Source organism: Castor canadensis, chromosome 15 (assembly GCF_047511655.1).
Source record: "Castor canadensis chromosome 15, mCasCan1.hap1v2, whole genome shotgun sequence".
Taxonomy (NCBI): domain Eukaryota; kingdom Metazoa; phylum Chordata; class Mammalia; order Rodentia; family Castoridae; genus Castor; species Castor canadensis.
The window spans coordinates 80,851,742-80,862,995 of NC_133400.1; positions in this window are offsets into that span (position 1 = coordinate 80,851,742).

Consider the following 11,254-nt stretch of genomic DNA (forward strand, 5'->3'; position numbering starts at 1 on the left):
GAGGCTCCCCTTCCTGTGGAGAAGGCTGAGGGGACCCTCTCCCCCATTTGCCCTGCAGCTGACTTCAAATTCAGCTCTCTGTCAACTGTCTCCTGGTTCCTTCATCCCAAACAAAATCACAGAAAGCAGAACAGGGTGAGAGAGGCTGGCCAGCTGGACCGGGGCCATAAAAGGAAATCTAGTGCAAAAAAGTTCTAAAATAAGAGAGGTAAGCTTTTCGACTTGCCATTGTTTTTCTCATTCTGGACTTTCCTTCCAACAAGTTTTGTCCACTTAAAATGGAAAAACAGCAAGGCATTATCATCATATAAATATTGCAACAAAAAGAGATGATCCCAAGAAGAGAAGAATACCAATGGAAGAAACCAACTTGGAGATATTTCTTCAATAACATACAATGTAAGCAGGGAGTGGTGGTGTTTACCTATAATCCCAGCACTCAGGAGGCTGAGGCAAGAGGATTGAGAATTTGAGGCCAGCCTGGGTTACACAGTGAGACCAAGTGTCAAGAAAAGCAAAACAAAACAACAAATGCTTTTATTAGGTTTATATAAATCACTGAATATTTTATATAAATAAAATTTTAATTAAGAATGTTTCAGGCAAGACTTAAGTAAATTATTTGCCCATATCATCACTTTAAATTCTTGTTGTGTACTTGAAGATAATATTTTAGTCTATTACATGTATTTCAAAAAATGTTTTGAAGTCACTTAATACATTTAGTCATGGTGCCTTACAACTTTATTTATCTTCATCCACACAATTCCCCCTTTCTCCACAATAAACGTTTCATTACCCACAGCACTATTTACTGAGCAGCGTGCTAAACACTTTCCTCTTGAGCCACAACTGTTCAGGTCAGCGTGCCTTGGAACTCTCAAGCTGTCATAAAAATCCCTTTATACAATGGGTTTCTCTTGCACTAACTTTACACTGGATTCTCCCCAAAGCTTCAGTATGTTTCTTGTCTGAACTCCTTTACCCATTTCAACAGCTTTTTAAAATAATGCAATGGAGACCACATTAAGAAATATTTAAATTGTCAACGCTTTTTAAAATTTTATGTCCTCAAAAATGAATAAATATGAAATAATCATACTCTTCCAAATCCAAAATATGAAAGTCTCCTCATGGTACATCTTTGAAATATCAACATTCCATGACTTTTGGGGGCGGGGCGGGGGAGATCTAGAGACCTTTTACAACTGAGACTCATATAGATATGGCAATAACTTCGAAATTTTCTTCTAAACTCAAAAGAGTCTAGGCTTTGCTTCCAAAACAGAGAAACCATCTTGTTCAATCCAAGGTCTTTTTCACCCTGAATATCAGTTGCCAGAAAGATATTAAAAAGAAAAAGTTTACAAGCTTGGAAAAGTCATACTGAGGGTGTCAAGCTAGCTTTGATTTTGCAGCCACTTGAGGCAAATGACATCAGACAGAGGACTCACCTGCCCCATACCAGCTGCCCTCTGCTGACTGTAGCAGTGTGCTAATGAGTTTGGTCTGACAAGACTTGAGAAAAGTGTGTGTGTGTGTGTGTGTGTGTGTGTGACTGAATAAACCACACTTTAAATGTGACCTTTTTAAAACTAGTCACTAAAGATTTTTATACTCTGATCATGACTGTAAACCAATCTTTATTTATTTATTTTTTTGCAAGGAAGGGTGTGTCAGCTTGCTAGGCAGGCACTTTGTCATGAGAGCCACACACCCAGCCCTTTTTGCTTTTTAGTTATTTCTCAGGTAGGGTCTCACATTTTTTGCCTGTGCCAGCCCCGACAATGATCCTCCTACTAATACCTCCCACATAGCTAGGATTACAGGTGCATGGGACGGAGCCCAGTCATTGGTTGAGAGGGGAGAGTCTCTCTTTTTCCCCAGGCTGACCTTGACCTGTGATCCTCCCAATCTCTACCTCCCTAATAGGTGGGATTATAGATATAAACCACCACACCCGACTAGACCAAGCTTTTTGAAAATGAAACTGTTCCACAATTTGGGCAGAGACATTTTAAATAAATTGTATTAGCATAAATTACTTGTACAAGAGGGTTTCATTGTGGTGTTTACATACAAGCATAAATGTACTTTGACCAAATTCATCCCATCTATATTACTCTTTCATAGCCCCCTTTCTCCTCTCCCTCTTTTTAACAGTTTTTAGTGGGCTTCATTATGCTACTTTCATACATATATATGATGTACTTTGATCATATTTGTCTCCCATCTCCCTCTACTTTTCCCCTCCCTCCCTCTCATTTGTGCTTCCCCCAAAACAGTCCCCCTCTTACAATCATCCTTTTTTGAGGTCTAGATTCCACATATGAGCAAAAACGTCGTATTTGTCTTTCTGAGCTTGGCTTATCTTACTCAGCATTATATCCAGTTCCATCCATTTTCCTGCAAGTGACATGATTTCATTCTTCTTTGTGGCTGAATAATACTCCATTATGTATATATACCACATTTTCTTTATCCATTCGTTGGTTGTTTAAAACAACAATGTATCTTAGTTGTCTTTCCCAAGGATTCACAAAACAGAGCATGTGTGTCCAAAGAGTCAAAGAGAGAGACAGCCGAAGATACAAACAGGGCCAGCAGTGGCATGAAACCCAGCTTGGGACTCCGTCCTTTGTCTCCTCCTGGGCAACCCAGTCCTCACCCTTCCAGTCTTTAGCCCCCATCTCTTACTGGCTGTCAGCTGTCAACTAATCCTGGCTACAGGGTTCAATTTTTAAAGCATGCAGACCCACGTTTAAATCAACAATGAACTCTCAAGCCCTCTTTAAAGAGGTATCCCAACAGGTGCCCTGGTCATGCAGGGTCTCGGGCCCCTCCTGGCCTCATATTGTGTGACTCAGAGGCATGTGAGGAGAGCAGGGAACCCACGTGTGTCTGTCAAAATGCAGCGGTGTGGATCACTGGAGTTCCTCTACTGTGACTGAGGGCTTAGATAGCAACATCTGTGTCAGGCATCCTGCAAAGAGATGGAGACTGCCAAAAAAAATTTTGTGAGCTACAGCATCCATCCTAGAGGAGAGTGCTTATGTGGACAGTAGGCACATAAATAAATCATGGCGTTCCAAGTGATAAATGGCTAAGAGAGAAACATGTCAAACACCACTGAATCCCAGAAGTCAGAGACCTTTCCTTGAAGGATCTTAAACAGGAATGACATGTAGCCATAAATACCTCTCTGGAGGCACCATGGAAGAACCAGAATCCAGGAGACCTGAGATGATGCTCTGAGAACAGCCCAGACCAGAGCAGATGAAGGCAGGAGGTAAGGCGGGGGAGGGGAACAGGCATAATGAGACCCTTCGTCCTAGGGAGTAAGTTATCTCAATAAAGAAGCATATATATGTGACATGTTCTCAATAGTGGGTCTGTTTGAGGGGACTAAGGGGAAGAGGGAAAGGAGAAGAGGATGATAGTGAATAATACTGAAATACATTGCATGTCTGTAGGAAGAAGGCATATTGAAATGCACTGAAAGCTACTGAATAATAGGGGGGAGGAAAAGGGGGTAAACAAGAGTAACAGAGAGGATTAAACTAATTAAAGTGCAATATACTTACTAGTTAAATACCATTGCAAAACCCCTTTAAATAATGAATCTGCACTTAAATAATGAAAGACAGGAATGTAAAACAGATTCTGTAAGGGGGGAACTAGTGGGAGGGAGGGGGAATGGAGATGGGAAGGAGGGTGAATATGGTCAATGTACTTTTTATACTTGTATGAAGATAGCACACTGAAACCTGTCAAAATCATTTTAACTAGGGAGTAGGGGGATGAGGGAGAACGATGGTGAGGACGAACCTAACCAATGAACAATGTAAGTGTGTATGGAAATGTCACAGTGAAACCCCCTGCACAATTACTATATGCTAATAAAAATGATTTTCAAAAGTTAAAAAATATATTTGCTGATATCAAAAAAGTAAATAATTATTTAATAATATTGATACAAAAAAAGAATCAGTCTTGTTTCTCTGATGTGGAGAAAAGGCAGGAGAAAGCATATCTCCCTCTGGTGGTTAACCACAAAGCTGAAGAATTAGGGGTGTGTGTGTGTGTGAGTGTGTGTATGTGTGTGAGAGTGAGTGAGTGTGTGTATGTGTGTGTGAGAGAGAGTGTGTGTGTGGGAGAGAGAGTATGTGTGCGTGTGTGTCGTTCGCCTCCATTCTAAAAGATTCTGCTGACAGTTCTATTCATCTTCAAGTGTGTAATTGAAAAAGATTGAAAAAACCCGAAGGTGCACACACGAAAGCCCAGCACTTGGGAGGCAGAAACACAAAGATCATGAGTTCCAGGCCAGCCTGAGCTACATAGTTCAGGCCCTGTCTCAAAAAAACATAAACAAATTGCCAAAAAAAAAGAACATTATTTGAATACAGCCCTATGTTTGAACATAGCCCTGAATTCTGTGTTCTGGTCTGTGGCCACAAATACACAATAACATTCACTTAGGACCTCCCTGAATCTGGCAGCTGTGTGTAATATAGATTGCTTACCTGCTAATGAACTCTGTATTCCAGGGTGTTCAAAATTACAGTCCATGAAATTCTTCAAGAATGCAGCTCTTGTGACTTCTGAAAGCCCAACATTCAATAACAAAGTTAGCGAATATCTCCATTCTGCAAAATGCTTTTTGGGTGTCCATACATATACCCAAAAAATAACAAGTTGGTAAACTAATGATTTATTTCTCAATATTTAGATTTTGTTTTTAAAGGCTATTTTGCTGAACTTTAAATAAGAACAATAAATACAGTTGAAATGGTAATTTAAAAAAAAACTTTAAAGCACTAACTCAAATAATGCTCGTCTCCCCCCCATACACAAAAATTATAAAATTTTCCATACCATGATTAAAAAGCAAGTGTGTTATTAATACCACACTCAGCTTTGTAGAGGAAATCTGTAGTTCACGGGCATTATTACACTCTCAACACCAACACCAAGCTTAGAAACACACCAGACAATTCTCTATTCTATTTATGTTTTCAGTCACCATTTGAAATCACTTTGGTACTTTAGACCAAGCATGAAAATACCAGATTCCATTCTGGTTTTATGATGTTCATATCGAATTAATTCAGAAAGTTCCTCCTTTTCTTCTTTATGGCACATTCAGTTTATCAGATCAATTGTCAATTCTTCACTCAGAATTTAAAAAGAAATTAAATTTCAACATTAACAGACCTCAAACTTTTTCTGTAACAATTTGTTCACCAAGACTGAGTTTTAAAAACCAAGAATAGAGTGAGAAAAATCTCCTCTCAATTTTCTCTGTAGTATTTTTGGAGCAATTAGCTTTCACTACATTTGTTTTGCCTTCTCCTAATTCAGCCAAATAGCCTGGAAACATGGAAAGATATAGTGTTTATTTTGTATTAATTAAAGAGAACAATAAACGAGAATTTTTTAAGTTTCCTGGACTCCAAACCTGAATGGCCTGGATGGAATGAAAAGTAAAATTAGATTACCAACTGGAGAAGGAACAGGATCCTGCCGGATCCAGTGCATGTAGGGAGTTGCTTTTGGCTTAGAGATTAAATTGTTCTGTGTGAAGACCTTCTTCCAAGATCATCATCAAATGAACGCAAAGAGAAATATGAAAAGTCATGTAGAACCCATATGTGCATAATGGTGAATGATGACTCTTATCGTTTGAAACATGATCTCTCTTTTGGCAGAGAAGCCAAAGGCTTTGACTAGAAAAGGTTCTGAAAGGATGTAGCAGAGTTTATACTTTGCAAACTATGGGACCAAAAAAACTGAGCAAAAATCTGATCAAGAACTGATACTAGGGTGGTGGAATGACTCAAGTGGTACAGCACCTGCCTAGCAGTGTTGAGGCCCTGAGTTCAAACCCCAGTACCACCAAAAAAAAAAAAAAAGAACTGATACTAGTTTTCAGAACATACAGAGACTTGGGAGGATGTTAACCCAGGACATAATCAGCAAAGCCCAGAATTCAAGAGCAATTCAATTTTTTCAACAAATAAATCCCAAGGGAAGAAGAAAGAGATGAGGAAGGGAACCCACAGATTAAAAGATGTTTAATAAGAGACACACCAACAATTGTCACTTATGAGTCTTATTTTGTATTGGGTGCCAAGTCAATCATAAAAATATTATGAACAGTTGTAAAAACTTGAACCCTGTCTAGTAACTTTATATTACAAGGAATGACTGTTGGTTGTTAAAAAGTTACATCCTGATGTTGTGATTATGTTTAAAAGAAAGAGTGTGTATCTTTTAGAGTAATAACCCAGAATGATAAGATTTGATTCAAATAATCAGAAGGAGGAGAAAGGATATAGCTCTACATGATTCAACATGGCCATGAGTTAATAATCATTAAAATTCATGATGGGACCTATGAAAGTTGTCAGAATAAAAATGGAGTCACTTTTGTCAAACCCTAACCAAAACAGAAAGAAAGAGAGAGAGAAAAACAAAAAGAAAGATAGATAGAAAAGGAAAGAAGGATGAAGGAAGGAAGGAAGGAAGAAAGGAAGGAAGGAAGATAGGTTATGAAAGGAGATCTCAGGTACATGCACCTGATAACAACAGCTATCACAAAAGACTGCTGGGCCCACACCTTGCACAAGGGCACTGTACCCTTACACAAAAAAATACTGTGTGGACATCTGCCCAAAAACTACCTTTAATTTTGGACTGATGCACCCTCATTATTGGTCCTTGTAGTCAAGGATTACTATTTCAAAATACTTTTTGTAATTCTCCTGTTTGGCCTTTCAAAAATTCTCTTTGGCTGGGTGCAGATGGCTGGCACCTGTAATCCTAACTACTTGGGAGCTTGAGATCCAGAAGATGGCAGTTTGAGGTCAGCCCTGGCAAAGAGTTCATGAGACCCCATCTCAATCAACAACTGCACACAGTGGCATGCACCTGTCTTCCCAAGCTACTTGGGAGGCTGAGATCAGGAGGACCACAGTTCCAGGCCAGCCTGGGCAAAAAAGTTTGTGAGATCCCTTCTCAATGACAAAAGGCTGAGCAGTGGCCCACCACTTTCATCCCAGTGGTGGTAGTCCGAGCGGCCTGGACAAAAAGCAATACTCTATCTCAGAAAAAAAAAAAAAAAAAAAACAGAGCAAAAAAGGCTAGAGACATGGCTGAAGTGTTAGAGTACCTGTCTAGCAAGCACGAAGCTGCTTCCTTTTGCCTCAATTTCCTTAAATATGCAGATATTCTACTGTATCCTACATACTCCTATTACACCACACCAGCAAAAACATTCACCTTTGGAGAATCTTTCTTTTTGTTTTTTTAATTTAGTTGGAAAGAACATAAAAGGTCATCATTCTATTCTATTTTTGTATATATTTGAAATTTTCACTAAGAAAATGTTCTTAAAAGGGTGGTGTGGCACTCTCACAGCAGGTAGGAGTAGAAATTGTTGTCAATCCTTTGAAGAGCTGCTTGGCATTTTCAAATAGACTGGCATATGTGCACAGGTGCCAGCCTACCACCACCCCACCAGAACTCCACTTCTAGGTTCCTAGAAAACTAAGCACTGAGAGGCTGATTCCCCTCTACATAGCTTTTTCAATTCCCAGGTCATTGCTTTCCAATAGTTTTAAACCACTGACTCCTACAAGAAACAGCAAAGCTACCTTAGATGAGGGAATGAGAAGATAAACCAGCTGCAATGTCTTTATGTTTGCTTGTTATGATGAAATACTTATGCCACATAAGATATATAGGTTAATAGGAATACCTCATGCATCAGCCCAAATGTGTTGTGTGTCATAGTGCAAAGCTGGAAGCAAAATAAACATGCACCAACAGAAGAATGTTTTAAACTAAGCCCTCCATATCAACAGATTCAACCAATGGCAGATGGGAAATATACACACAAAAAAGATGTCTATACTAAACACATAAAGAGTGATGTAATTATTCCCTGATCAATACAGAGTAACAACCACTTACCTAGCACTTTCCTTTTATTCAGTATCCTAAGCAATCAGAGAAGATTTAAGGTATGCAGGAGAGTGCGCACAGGTTGTATGCAAATATTAATTACATCACGTTATATAAATGAGTTGAGCATTCTCAGATTTTGCTACCAAGTAAAGGGATGCAAGGGGGACAAATATGTAGAGTGCTGAAATGTTCCTGCCATTTGTAAGGGTTTTTTTGGTTCTACTTATTTGTTTGTTTTGTTGGGTTTTTTGATAGGACTGGTGTTTGAACTCAGGACTTCATGTTGCCAAGCAGGCACTCTCCTGCTTGAGCCATACCTCCAGTCCATTTTGCTCTGGTTATTTTGGAGATGGCGGTCTCATGAACTATTCGAGCCCTGGTTAGCCTCGACTTGTAGTCCTCCTGATCTCAGCTTCCCAAATAGCTAGGATGATAGGTATGAGTCGCTGGCATTTGGCTTTTTTTTTTTTAAGCTAAGAGGTAGACCATGTATGTTTGTTATGTTATCTTCTGCCCTATTTTATATCCCTGGAGTATTTTATAATAAAACAGAAAATAATTATAAAAATAATAAAAGAAAAAAAATAGTGATGCCTGCTAGCCAGCTCCAGGGATGGGCAAGAAAGATGCTTACCCATCCAGCTCATCATATATTCACTCATCAAGTAGAGTTTATCATATTCTTAAAATAGCAGTGATTTTTTTAAAATTTAAAGGCAGTTTTCTTGGTGTTAAAAGTATATTTCAAAGAAATGTGAGCTCTCTAGACTTGACTGTTTTGTGTGTAGAAGGAATAGTGGAGGATTTGTGACAGGATTTATCCGTCCATCTAAATGGTAAGACCTGGAGAGAAAATGCTAGCAGAGCCCCTTCAGATTCTCAGATGACAGATGTGAAAGATAAATGCTCCACGAATATTACCTTTGCTTTCAAAATACTTGTTTGTGCTTCCAAAATACCTGTTTCTGTATTCAAAATACAGAATTTTAGAGTTTGAAAAAAAATTAGACTTGGAATCCTAGTTTTAACCTGCCTAGAACTCTGTTAAGAGAGCTGTTTTCCTCCCAGCCCTTTTTCTAAAGTAAGAAAGGAGGCTGAAATTTGATCAGAAAGATGGGGTAACAGCACCATCTGCTGAACCCTGGATAGTTCTACATAGAAACTTGGAAATGGTCTAAATAGAGAAGGAAGAGCCTGGAGTGTGGAAAAGCAGGCTGTGTAAAGCATGGACTCTAAGCAGAATGCCTCAGAAGGTTCACGACTGAGTTGAATTGAAGTTTGTTTGTTTAGTGGTGCTGGGATGGAACCCAAGGCCTTACACAAGCCGGGCAAGCATTTTGCAACTGAGTTGCACCACTCCCAGTCCAAATTATTTTATTATTTAACATTAAATTATTAAAATGGAGCATGTAACACAGGAATATTGTAAAATCTGTATTTCAATACATGAGATTTTTGTGGCTGGTATTTTTAAATAAATTATAAGCTACTATAATATTACTCAAACGCTTTCAAAATATTTTTTACTTCAGAAAGCTGCGGCATAAAGAGAGACTCAGGGATGTGGATAGGAATATGCTAGAAAATGCTTAACATCTGGTTTTCCCAGAGAAGCAGCCCTGGTTTGTAGCTCTTGCCTATTCCTGTGGCGTAACTAGTGCCACCATGTTGATTCCAATATGGCAATGTTAGCATGGAATCAGCGCTTGGATGCAGTTGCAAACGCTCAGGCTCCAGCCCTTGATCCTTTCCACTAAGTGGGAATTAAAATGGCAAATCACTTCACCTCTCCAAACACTCATTTTTCCTTTTCTGAGAAGGATGGTTAAGTCCTCCACTAAAATGTCTTTCAGCTTAAATTACGCAATGCAAGTGAAGAAAATTTGTACTGCTAAATGAAGCCTGGAAGAGCAACAGCTGTGCGGTGCAGAAGTTACACCCTAGGTGTTAAAGGAGGCAAGAGTAGTTTCCCAGTAGCCCCACCCATGTGTGGTGGAACCAAGTTGGATATACGCTCCACCTCTGCCCACTGAGAATAACAAAAGATGCAAAGGATTTTGTTACTAGTAACAGTGAGGAAAGAAGTCCGGTTTAACATTAGGAAAGAGAATTGCAATCATTTGATGAGAAAACTTTAAGCTGTTCCTTGCAAGACTCCCCTACTCCAATTTTACAGAGCTAGCTAACAAGAGTAAGTCCTCAAAGAATGAAGAGGAATCTGGTCTGGTACTGTGTCTCATTGCAAAACTGCCTCTTCCCTAGAAGGATAAGAAAGGCCCTGCAGAAAGAAAGGAAGCCACAGCAGTATTGGTCCAGAGACTGGAACTGTAGCTCAGCTTTACAGGGCCAAGTCTAAATTTGGCTCTACTTGACCCAGTCTTGACTAGGAGGGAGTTCAAGAAGCAAGACTGAGCTTCAGGTGTCTCCTTACTTTCAGATCAAGGTACTCGGGTGTGTCTCAGATATTGATGGAAGCACCCTTAGAAGTGAAGTATGAAAGACTTCCAGGTGGTCCATTTGCACACACACCGGTGAGACCCAAATCTACTTACTCATTTTTTTTCTGATTATTTGCTTGTTTCCAATTAGGAGTTATGACTAACAATCTGCTATAGACATTCTTACATGTGTTATGATGCTTGTATGTGTGCATTTAGCATGGGCTTAAACTGAGGAATAGTATTGTTGGGTCATGGAAAAGTTGACTATATATTTTACTCATCCAAATTAGGACACTTGTAAAAATAAAGGGTAATATTAAAGTAAGTGATGTTTATTTATTGACCATCAAATTGATTTCCTAAATTGATAGACTATAAAAAGATTTTGATTCAAAGCTTGTTTTCAAAACTAAAATCCCTTCTAAAATATTAAAATAGCACATATCCATGCATATTAAAGTACAAAATATTACATATTTATATTGAAAATATTAATATTGTTTTAAAAAAACTTCTTAGAATGTATTTAAATAGAAATTCTTTTTTTAGCCATACCCAGTGTTTTTTCTGAAGAATTTATATTTTAATGTGATCTTGATTTTTTTTATAAAATTGCTAACAAAATTTCCTCAAGGTTCTGCCTTATGATTGTTATTTTAGTTGTTTCAGCTTCAATGTCCCTTCTCCTTTGACTATATCATGAATTCAGAAAATGCTCTCTGTAGGTTTTGCAGTGCCTTGTAAGCTTAGAACAAAATTTACTAAATAATGGATAATCTCAATTCTAGTTTTTGTCATGTGGAAGTGTATAAATATGTATGTCTAACATTTTCCACAAATACTGT